Source organism: Lactuca saligna, chromosome 9, assembly GCF_052625555.1.
Source record: "Lactuca saligna cultivar CGN05327 chromosome 9, ASM5262555v1, whole genome shotgun sequence".
Lineage (NCBI taxonomy): Eukaryota > Viridiplantae > Streptophyta > Magnoliopsida > Asterales > Asteraceae > Lactuca > Lactuca saligna.
Genome location: NC_136425.1, coordinates 87844211 through 87853900, shown reverse-complemented (window position 1 = coordinate 87853900; position 9690 = coordinate 87844211). Strand labels below are relative to the sequence as shown.

The 9690-nt window shown below is 33.7% G+C and overlaps 1 long non-coding RNA gene across 4 annotated transcripts; it reads right to left on the bottom strand.

Annotated features, from left to right (window-relative positions):
- Positions 1–3899: 3899 nt before the first annotated feature.
- Positions 3900–9390, bottom strand: LOC145017165 (uncharacterized). Of its 4 annotated transcripts, XR_013666398.1 has the most exons (8): positions 8920–9390; positions 8653–8723; positions 8439–8578; positions 8194–8285; positions 7580–8080; positions 6675–6742; positions 4070–6104; positions 3900–3981 (listed from the first exon to the last, which is right to left on the bottom strand). It is a non-coding gene; the product is annotated as an uncharacterized LOC145017165 (long non-coding RNA). The 4 variants fall into 4 exon arrangements; XR_013666397.1 differs by having other exon boundaries at positions 8194–8578; XR_013666400.1 differs by lacking the exon at positions 8194–8285.
- Between the last annotated feature and the right edge of the window lie 300 nt (positions 9391–9690).

Below are 9690 nucleotides of genomic sequence, written 5' to 3'. Positions count from 1 at the left end.
CTCAGGGTAAACTGACCATCTACCGTTAACCAAACCATGAGTTAAAGTCAAGTCATCTTCCAATTGACCCGACTCGCCAAGTTGGCATGTCAACTCGCCGAGTCCCTATCCCTTTGACTGACCACTATCTCGTCTCTACTCGTCGAGTTTGGCATTGACTCGACGAGTTTTCCTTCTAAGCTAAAGGCCAATAGCCCTTCATCCTACTCGCCGAGTTGTATGAACAACTCACCGACTTCTTCTTCATCCGAAGAACACTCTATGCTGAGACTCCTCTAGCTGTATGAACAACTCGCCGAGTTTGTTCTTGAGGCAAGAAGATTGCCCTGAACTCGCCGAGTCATGGCATTGACTCGCCGAGTTACTACATGAGTGAGTCTGGCTTCCAACCCACTGAGTCACACCCTATGACTCACTACTCCAACCAGCAAACACGAAAAGGGGGAAAACTCGCGGACTCGCGACTAGACTGGCCGAGTCCGAGGGACGAATCGCCGAGTCGGCCACATGCAATTACTATACACTCGATTTTTCTTGAATCCAGCTCATGCCATTCACAGATATGGGTTTCTAGGGCATGAATTACACGTAAAGTTTCCAACTTTACGTGTAAATAATCACCAATGAAGGTTTTAGGGATCAAAATGCACCAAAAGAGTAGATCTAGGGCTTTCATGCAATATGACTCCATAACGGCAGTAGATCCAAGCTCCAGGGACTCAATCATGCCTAGATCTAGAGGCTAACAACTTATTACAACCCACAATGTACAAACAAGCTTAGCGAATGCCTCAACAAGGACTTTCATGTAGCTAATAGAGACTACAAGCATGAAAACAGAGGGGAAACGAGTTATACCTCAAAGAAAACGCTGAGATGACACAAGGATGACTGGCCTCCTTCTCCTCTTCTTGATCTACTCTTCTTTCTCCTCAAAATCTTCAAGAACACACCAAAACACTTCAATCTCACAAGGAATAGGGGTATAAACGATGTTGGGAGCTCTGAGGGTGAAGGGGCGAGCTTAGGGGCGGATAAGAGGGTTTAAATAGGGTGCAAACCCTTGAAATTTAGGGTTTCATCAGACAGCGGGGACTCGCCGAGTCGCCAACTTAAACGTGTTCCGGATCACGTCTCTACTCGGCGAGTCGGACCTACAACTCGCCGAGTCCAAGGCTAAAAATGAGAAAAACACTAAGATGAATTTTTACGTACCAGGAACCAGGTGCTACATTCTTACTACTGAGCACTTGCTTCTCAACAATCTAATAAACACACACCTGAAACACTCCAAAAGAAAGTGATGAACAGAAGGTTGCTAGAGTAATTGAATAAGGTTGGTACATTATTATAATTATAATATCTGTATGTTTACAAAAGATTTTTACGAGGAGGTGGATAGATTGTTGATTTCTTATTCATGAAACTTGTATCTTGACGAACATCTTCTATGTACAGAAATGCAGATATGGATGTGTTGCATTGGATGCATCTGTCAATGTTATGATCATTATTCCCCTACAATAACATATTCAATGTAACATCAAAAGGGTAAAGTTGGTAATATATGTAAATAATCAAAGAGAGAGAATTATTGCATGTATATATGAACCTAAAAAGCTAACAATGATTTGAACAATAAAAACTTTCCAAGATATAAATTTCCCATTTTCAGACAATTCATCACCAGAGTTTCTCATTTACTTGTTAAACATTAAAGAAATCAAGAGACATTGCTCTTATCACCCTCTCCCATTTTCTTTCATTAAACAACACATGTTCGGTCAATTTTTTTTTAAAAAAGTAAATCCAAAAGTCATTTGGTAAAAACATATAAAGAAAAACTTAAAGGAAATAAACATACCAAAGAGTTCCATACCAAAGAGTTCCATCCTTAACATCATCACTCATTATGGGCAAGCTTTTCAATATCATCCACATCTTTCTTAATTAGCTGCTTGGTCGCTTGAACGGTGATAGAAAAAAATATCCATTCAATAAAGAAAACACAAAGAAATTTACGTTTCAAACTAATTACAAATAATTAAGCGAATCAAATATGTCAAAAACAATCAAATAAGTGGAAAAGCATTATATTAATAAAGAGAAGACTTCACCGTCTATGATACTATTTCTTTTAGTATCCAAAACATAATGGAAAAAAATAAACAAATGGATATTACTTTTGACTACGACTGAAAAGTTATTTTAAGCCGAGGGCTATTGGTAACCTACAAAGCATCAAAAAACTAATAAAATATCGAAATATGTTATAATCAATAATCAAACTTAAGCATATTTCATTCAAATATAAATCAATAACGATTTTCATATTTCTTGGTTTTTTTTTTATAGAAAATGGAAGTAGTTTTATTTTTTTGTCAACTTTGGAGTGCATAAATAGAAGAATTTTAATAGCTCCCTTAAATCATTACAACATAGGAGAAAATGAAGAACACCAAAGAGAAAGCATGAAAAAGTTAAAATTCACGTGATTTAATTATGAAAATCTGATAATCTATGATATGCAATAGTCTAGGATATGCAATAGTAGTAAACTTTTTTGAAACCGAAAAGCTAACAATAACCTATTCTAATGAATAATTTCAAGATCCCTAAAAGATCATATGAAAAGAATGATCGAAAATACTTTTATTAACCAATGAATTAAAAGGATTCAAAAATTTACAATCAATCATATATCCTATATAAATATTTAGTTAATTACCCATATCAATTATTATGATTTGGGCATTGTTTTTTTAACACTCACATGCATTAGTAATTTTAGTATGGTATAAGTTTAAATGGTTAACCCAACCAATTTTTGTAAATGTTTGTAAAATCAATTGCATTGGTTTATAATGAAAATGTGATAAAAATGTTGAAGCTAGAGTTAACGCACATGCATTCGTTTTTTTATAAAATATATAATTTTTTTTTGTGAAACATGGTGTGACTTCATAACCTTTTATACTTGTGGTTTCAATTTTTATATTTAAAATTTGCAGAAAGTTGCTCCAAGAAATGTGAGTGTGTGTTTCCCTGTTTATCTCACAACAAGGCCCACACCTCCTGACCAACATGCTTGACAAATTTGAAATTGTTTTCATTAGACATGTCAACTTTAACAATAAGATGGATCTCGAAGAAAATAAAAGTATCAATTTTTATCTAGGAAGTTTTGAATATTTGTATTGTCAAAGCTTTCCATCCCAATCTTGGAGGGATTCTTTCATAGGGTAGTCGGATTTTTCCTCTTTCATAAAAAATTAGTACAATTGAAAACTAATACACAACAAAAGATATCCATACGTTTTTAATATCTATAATTGCAAATAGCCAAACGTAAGCACCCCATTTTACCATATATATGAGAAACAACAAAAAGTTAGAACTAATTTGACAAATGCACAAATTATCTAGTTTCTACTCAACCATGTTAGAATGGATTTACTATTTAATATCAAAATACAATGACAACAATGAAATCTATTTTTAAATTATAACAGTCTTCTAAGGTTGCAAATTATTATAGTTGTCAAGGTCACGTTATAGTATTTTACATCTATGTGATCTATTCTAGGGATGTTGATCGGGTAAATTTTTCGGGTTTCGGGTAATTCGGGTCGGGTAATTTGGGTTTTTCATATTAAAAAAATTATCCATTACCTGACCCAAACTAAATTCGGGTAATTCAGGTTTGGGTAATTCGGATGGTGGGTCGGGTAAGGGCAATTCGGGTATTACCCATTTTTTTATTTATGATTTTTTAATGGCACCTAAAAAATAAATTTAGTGAAATTTAGTGAAATAAGCATTTACCAAAAAACCTCACGTCTTTAATCTAGAAAACATAGAAAACCATTACATTTTATAAAAATAATAACATGTCATGTTCCAAAAAACATTCATAAATATATTCGTCTTCTTGCATCTATTGGTTCTTCTTGCACCTTCACTACTTCATATTGCTCAATTCTATATAAAAAAAGTGAAATAATGTTAGTATTAAAAGGAAAAGATATTAAATTTACAATAATTAAAATAATGAACGATAAACAATTACCTTTGTGAATTTGTTGATTTTCTTCCCAATCTTTTTCATAATCGATTGTGTCACTTATGCTACCCCGAATCCAATCTTTTGTACAAATTAAACTTTCAACTATCTTAGGAGTCAAAGAACTCCTAAACGGATCCAACACCCTCCCACTAGTGCTAAAAACGGATTCTGAAGCCATGGTTGAGACGGGAATGGCAAACACCTCTCTTGCCATCAATGATAGAATCGGGAATCTCAGACTATTCACTTTCCACCAATCTAGAATATTAAAAATTTCTGAGTCGTCTTCAACACTTTCTTGAAAATACTTTTCTAACTCCTCAATTGATTTAACTATGTTCGTCTTCATCTTTTCTCTTAGTTTATTTCTCAATGGGGGATTAGGTGCCATAAGATATCGGTTTTGGCGTTTCCCTAGTATCGATGATGAAGTGGTAGACTCGGCAGTAGTTAAAGTAGAACTTGGAGAATGAATTCTAATATAATCATTATATAATTCATACATAGAATTCATGGTATATTTCTTTTTGGCCTCCACCCCCTTTTCTCCATAACGATCCTCAAGTAGTATAACCAAATACTTTACTTTGTTCCTAGGGTCAAGAATCAAAGCAAAGTAGAACAGTAAATTTATTTTTTCTATGTCACCAAAATTCTTATCAAACTTTATTTTCATGCCCAACACAATATCACAAAGACTGGAATCGGAAATAGCATCATCCAAGAGCGTACGAATGGAATATATATATATATATCTTCAATGCATTTGTTTGATGTCACATAAAGTGTCATAGAAATCCGATGTTATGAAAAGGTTTCAAAAAATGACATACATTCCTAACTATTTCCGAATCGTTTGATGAAGGTATCGACCAAGCCACCTTTTCAATTTCGTACCGAAAATCAAATTCCTGAAGATCATATCTCTCAAAAGTTTTTTCTTAAGCTTGTGTAATTTCCAACATATGGTAAGTAGAGTTCCATCTTGTTGGCACATATCTCTTCAAGTGTTTTGTTATACCGGGATTAGCAACCTTAGCAAACTCGGTTAACTTATGAATTCTAGAAGGCGATTGCCTAATCCATTTAACCACCCATCGAACTATCTCAACCGCCTTATCAACTTTTTTATGCCATCTTACACCACTAAATTTAAAATGTGGGCAACACATCGAATATGCATCCATTTCCCATTTAGAAGACACTTGTTGGAGTTTTGAAAACTTTTTTGAAGAAGTCAATTGCCACATCATTCGCACTTGCATTGTCAACATAAATTGTGAAAACATTTTCTATTTCCCACTCCATTAAACATTTCTCAACCATTTTCCCAATATCAACCCCACGATTACTCTCTTGAGAAGAAAAACACAACACTTTTTTTTTCAATTTCCATTCATTATCAATAAAGTGGACGGTGAGACACATATAACATGATTGTTGTTTAGAAGTCCACGTATCGGTGGTCAAACATATTCTACAAACATTTTTTTAAGAAAGTCACAAATTTTTTCATTTTCGTCTAAAAACAATTGGTAGACATCCGTTGTGCTTGTACTTCTACATGAAACTTTAAACAATGGTTGAGTGACACTATTGTAATACCTAAATCCCGCACCTTCTACAAAGCTAAAAGGAAGTTCGTCAACTACTAACATGTGAGCTAGAGCCTTCCGACTCCCATTTTGATCAAATTTCCAAGTTGACAATTTGTTTTCATCACCATATTGGAAAGCTAATTGTTTTTGCCCACCACTAAGTTTATTCAAGTAAACTTTACATTTGGTTAAATGATAACCTAGATTTTTGGTTCCATAACCACTGGATTCGCACTTGTAATTCCTACCACCACAATGCTTACATTTTCATTTTTGAACACCCTTTTCGTCCTTATAACTTTCAAATTCCTTCCAAACTTTCGATCTTGGGTTGAATTCTTTAGTTTTTTCTCTTTTTCTTGTCGGACTTGATCATTAGTTGCGTTTTCAACTTCAATCGTGTCATCTTCCACTTCAATATAGTCATTCGTTTTTGACATCTAAAAAAACCAGAAAAAGTGTTAAGAAACATGAAAATCAGGAAAAAAAATGACAACGAAAGGTTGGTCTTTGAAAATATTCAAAGTTTTAATGCAACAATTTGGTAGATGTTCAAAGTAAAATATTTTTAAAAGAAAAAAATTGTCATAATACTTAAAAAAATTGTCTTAATAAAGTAAAAAGTTCAGCATCTTATAAAACCATAGGGCAATTTCTTATCCGTTGCTTCTAAATAACATTCAATGACAACAAAAGGGCATTTTTTAAGAGCTCTATAAATTGAAAAATAATAGGGCAATTTCTTACTCGATAAATTACTGAAAAGATGAAGCTATAACTAAAATTGTAAGGCTGAAACTGGTTTTATAAATGGTAGCTAAAATCAAACATATTTAGAATTTTAATGAGCATACCAAACTTATCAATGGCTAATAACTCATGTCATGGGACACTAAGTTCTTATCTTTTGCTTCTAAATAACATTTAATGACAACATACCAACTTATAAAACAATATAGCAAGGCTTTTTAATTAAGTAATCAATAAAGTAAAGTTAGGGAGTTGTGTACCATGGTATTGTATATGAATGTTTGGCTTTTTTCCAGATTGCTTAAGCCTTTAACCTGCTCAAGTTGTCCTATTAAATAGCAAAAAATAGTATGTGTTAGATGATAGTTGTCCTATTAAATAGCAAAAAATAGTATGTGTTAGATGATAGTTGTCCTATGAAATAGCAAAAAATAATGTGTTAGATGATAATGAGTGATACAGGTAAAAAAAAATAAAGATTGGTTATGCTACTTTACAATCTTTAAAACTTATATAAAATTAAGCAATGTGAATAACAATTGAGGTAATTTGACATCTAACCTTGTTTATTTATTTATTTATGTTCCATTAAGAATTAAGTGGATAAAAATGTTGTTTAAAAATGATTATATGTTGTAGGATATTGGTTACTTTGTGAGTCCAAGGGAAAGAAGCTATGATTCTCTTGGGTTGATGAAACAGTTAAGTGAGCACACTGCTACTAAATATGCAACTGATCAAGAGGAAGAGGTCTTAGGAGATCAAACTCCAGATTCCATTCTAAACAAAAAATATGTAGAAAAGACTCAACAAGAAACAATTGAGGTAATTTTTTTTGGTATATTAAGTTTCAATGTTTGGATCTCAAGTGATGAAATACATAATGCCCTTGAATGGTTTTTCAAGAAAATGATTTAAATTAAAGGATTTTACATGTAAGCACAGAGAAAATTTGACCTGACTACACTTGATCAAAATACCCTTCAAAGATTTTTGAATAAAGAAACGATTTAAGCACTCCATTTTTTTCTTTATATGTTGCTAACTTTTCTTGATTTGCTTTATGTTCTCATAATTTAGTATCCCAATTTCAACCCTCCGACATCTCCTACTCCTTCAAGAATATAACTTGACTCTGCAAATCAAAGGCAATAAGATAACTAACCTTACTTTCACAAAACCAAGCTGATGCCTGATGACCGGCGATGACTAGCTGATAAGTGGTGACGACGATCGAAGAGGGGCTTTTTTTTACGTTAATGAGTGATGAGGGTTAGAAAGAAAAATAAACGAGGTAAACAGAATGAATGGAATTGGGATGGACAAACCATAAAAGGGATAAGTCCTCGGCCATTTTTTCTTAGAGATAATTCGGGTATACCAGAAACCCAAAAACGTACCCTATACCCGACCTGAAAAAAATCGGGTTACCTGAATACCCGAAAATTCTTACCTGTTACCCGATACCCGAAAAAATTGGGCAGGTAATTCGGGTATCGGGTATTTTCGACGTGGCTAATGTGATCTATTCTCATGGCACTCAAAACACTATTTCAAACGGAAAAAACTGAAATTAATGTGAATCCGATACCACATCAATGAGCCCCTTTTTAAAATCAATCCAAGCTATAGGATGTTACAATGTATGAGTTCCTTCAATTACATTCTGTAAAAATAGCTGAAATTAGTAAAAAGCACAACAACTCCAAACCTAAAAAGATCTTAGAAAGCCATAAAAAACCTATAGATATATAAAAAAAAAAAAAGAAAAAAAGCAACCTTGTTTTTCAGTCCATTCAAAGGCCAAGCTTGTCGTTCTAACACATCTCTAGAAGCAAATATATGAAAAAAGTTTCTCTTGGAAGGTCATTCTGATGAAAAAAAGGTGTATTGGAAGAGAAATTTGTAACAAAAGAGAAATAGAAGATCATAAGTACTAATCAACGAAACAAATGACAATCTACATTAACTAAACTAAAATACACAAGAAAAACACGAACAGTAACATACAGATTCTCAATTACCTTTGATAAAGTTAAATTAGGGTTCAAAACCTGAGGGAAACACCATGTTTGAAGTATCCACCAACAATTACAATGAAATAGTAAACAAATGCATCAGATAGGGGAATTGTACTTGAGAAACCAATCGATGGTTCAGAATCCTTCATAAATACGATGCCACAAGTTGATTTTAGCTGAAAATGAAGTAGATTTCATTATAGAAACAACAAAATACCTCTTAAGCTAAGAAAAGTCCGTGGGAGTTGCGAGGGGTTTTGATTTCATTGCAAATTGAAGAATACGACCCTGTGGACAGAAGATAAAATAAAATCGTAATTATAACTTAGTTCAAATGGTTAGTAGGAGCAAAGAGAGAAAATAGAGCTTATTTGCAGAAGCTAAAATCAACAGGTCGAAAACATATGTGGTAAAGTTAACGGTAACGATGAGAGGGAATGATGTAGAGTTAGATACACTAAGGAATCAAGACGTCGTCATTCACCTAATTTGTTGTCGTTAAAGTTTATATCAAGGCGTCGTCATTCACCATCAGCAACGGTGGTAAAGCCACCGGTATCAGTGGATGAATGGCGGTGCAGAGAAGAAACGTAAACCAAATAAATCGATTGGGTTAAGAGGCGGCGATCGGTGGGGTGCGTTTAGGGCTTGTGGGGGCCGAAGAGTCTGAAACCCACTTTCTAGGGTACGGGTTGGCGGAGGTCGACGATTCTCAGAAGAAGAAGAGACGGGCATTAATGGTGATTTCTTGACCAGATGAATGAGGTGGTAGAAGAGGTAACACTTATTGAGGAAGGATCGAGATCAGGTGGTGGGTTTAGAAGAACGAAACACATGGAAAATAAAAGAAGAAAATAGAACACGAGGAAAATAAAGGGCAAGAAAAAATAAAATAGAATACCGTATGAGACCCGAAGGGCAAAAAATATTTAAAAATAAAAAAAATAAAAAAACAAAAAACTATAACGACGAAAATTGACAATATTGGATGAAGTTCAATGTTGTTAAGTTTGGACATCTTTAATATTTAATATATTAATTGGCCAGTGGACCAATTGTTTCTTTATTTATAAAATTTGGTTGTTCAAAAAAATGATGACTCATACCAAAATTAGCCAGGATTTGTCCTGGGCTTCTAGCAACATCACATGCCCTTTCAATATGTAAATATGTAAAAACCTAGTCTTCAACAATAAAGAGACGACGACTGATGAAAGTGATGCATAAACGTTAAAAGGTGGAAGGTGGAAGGAAT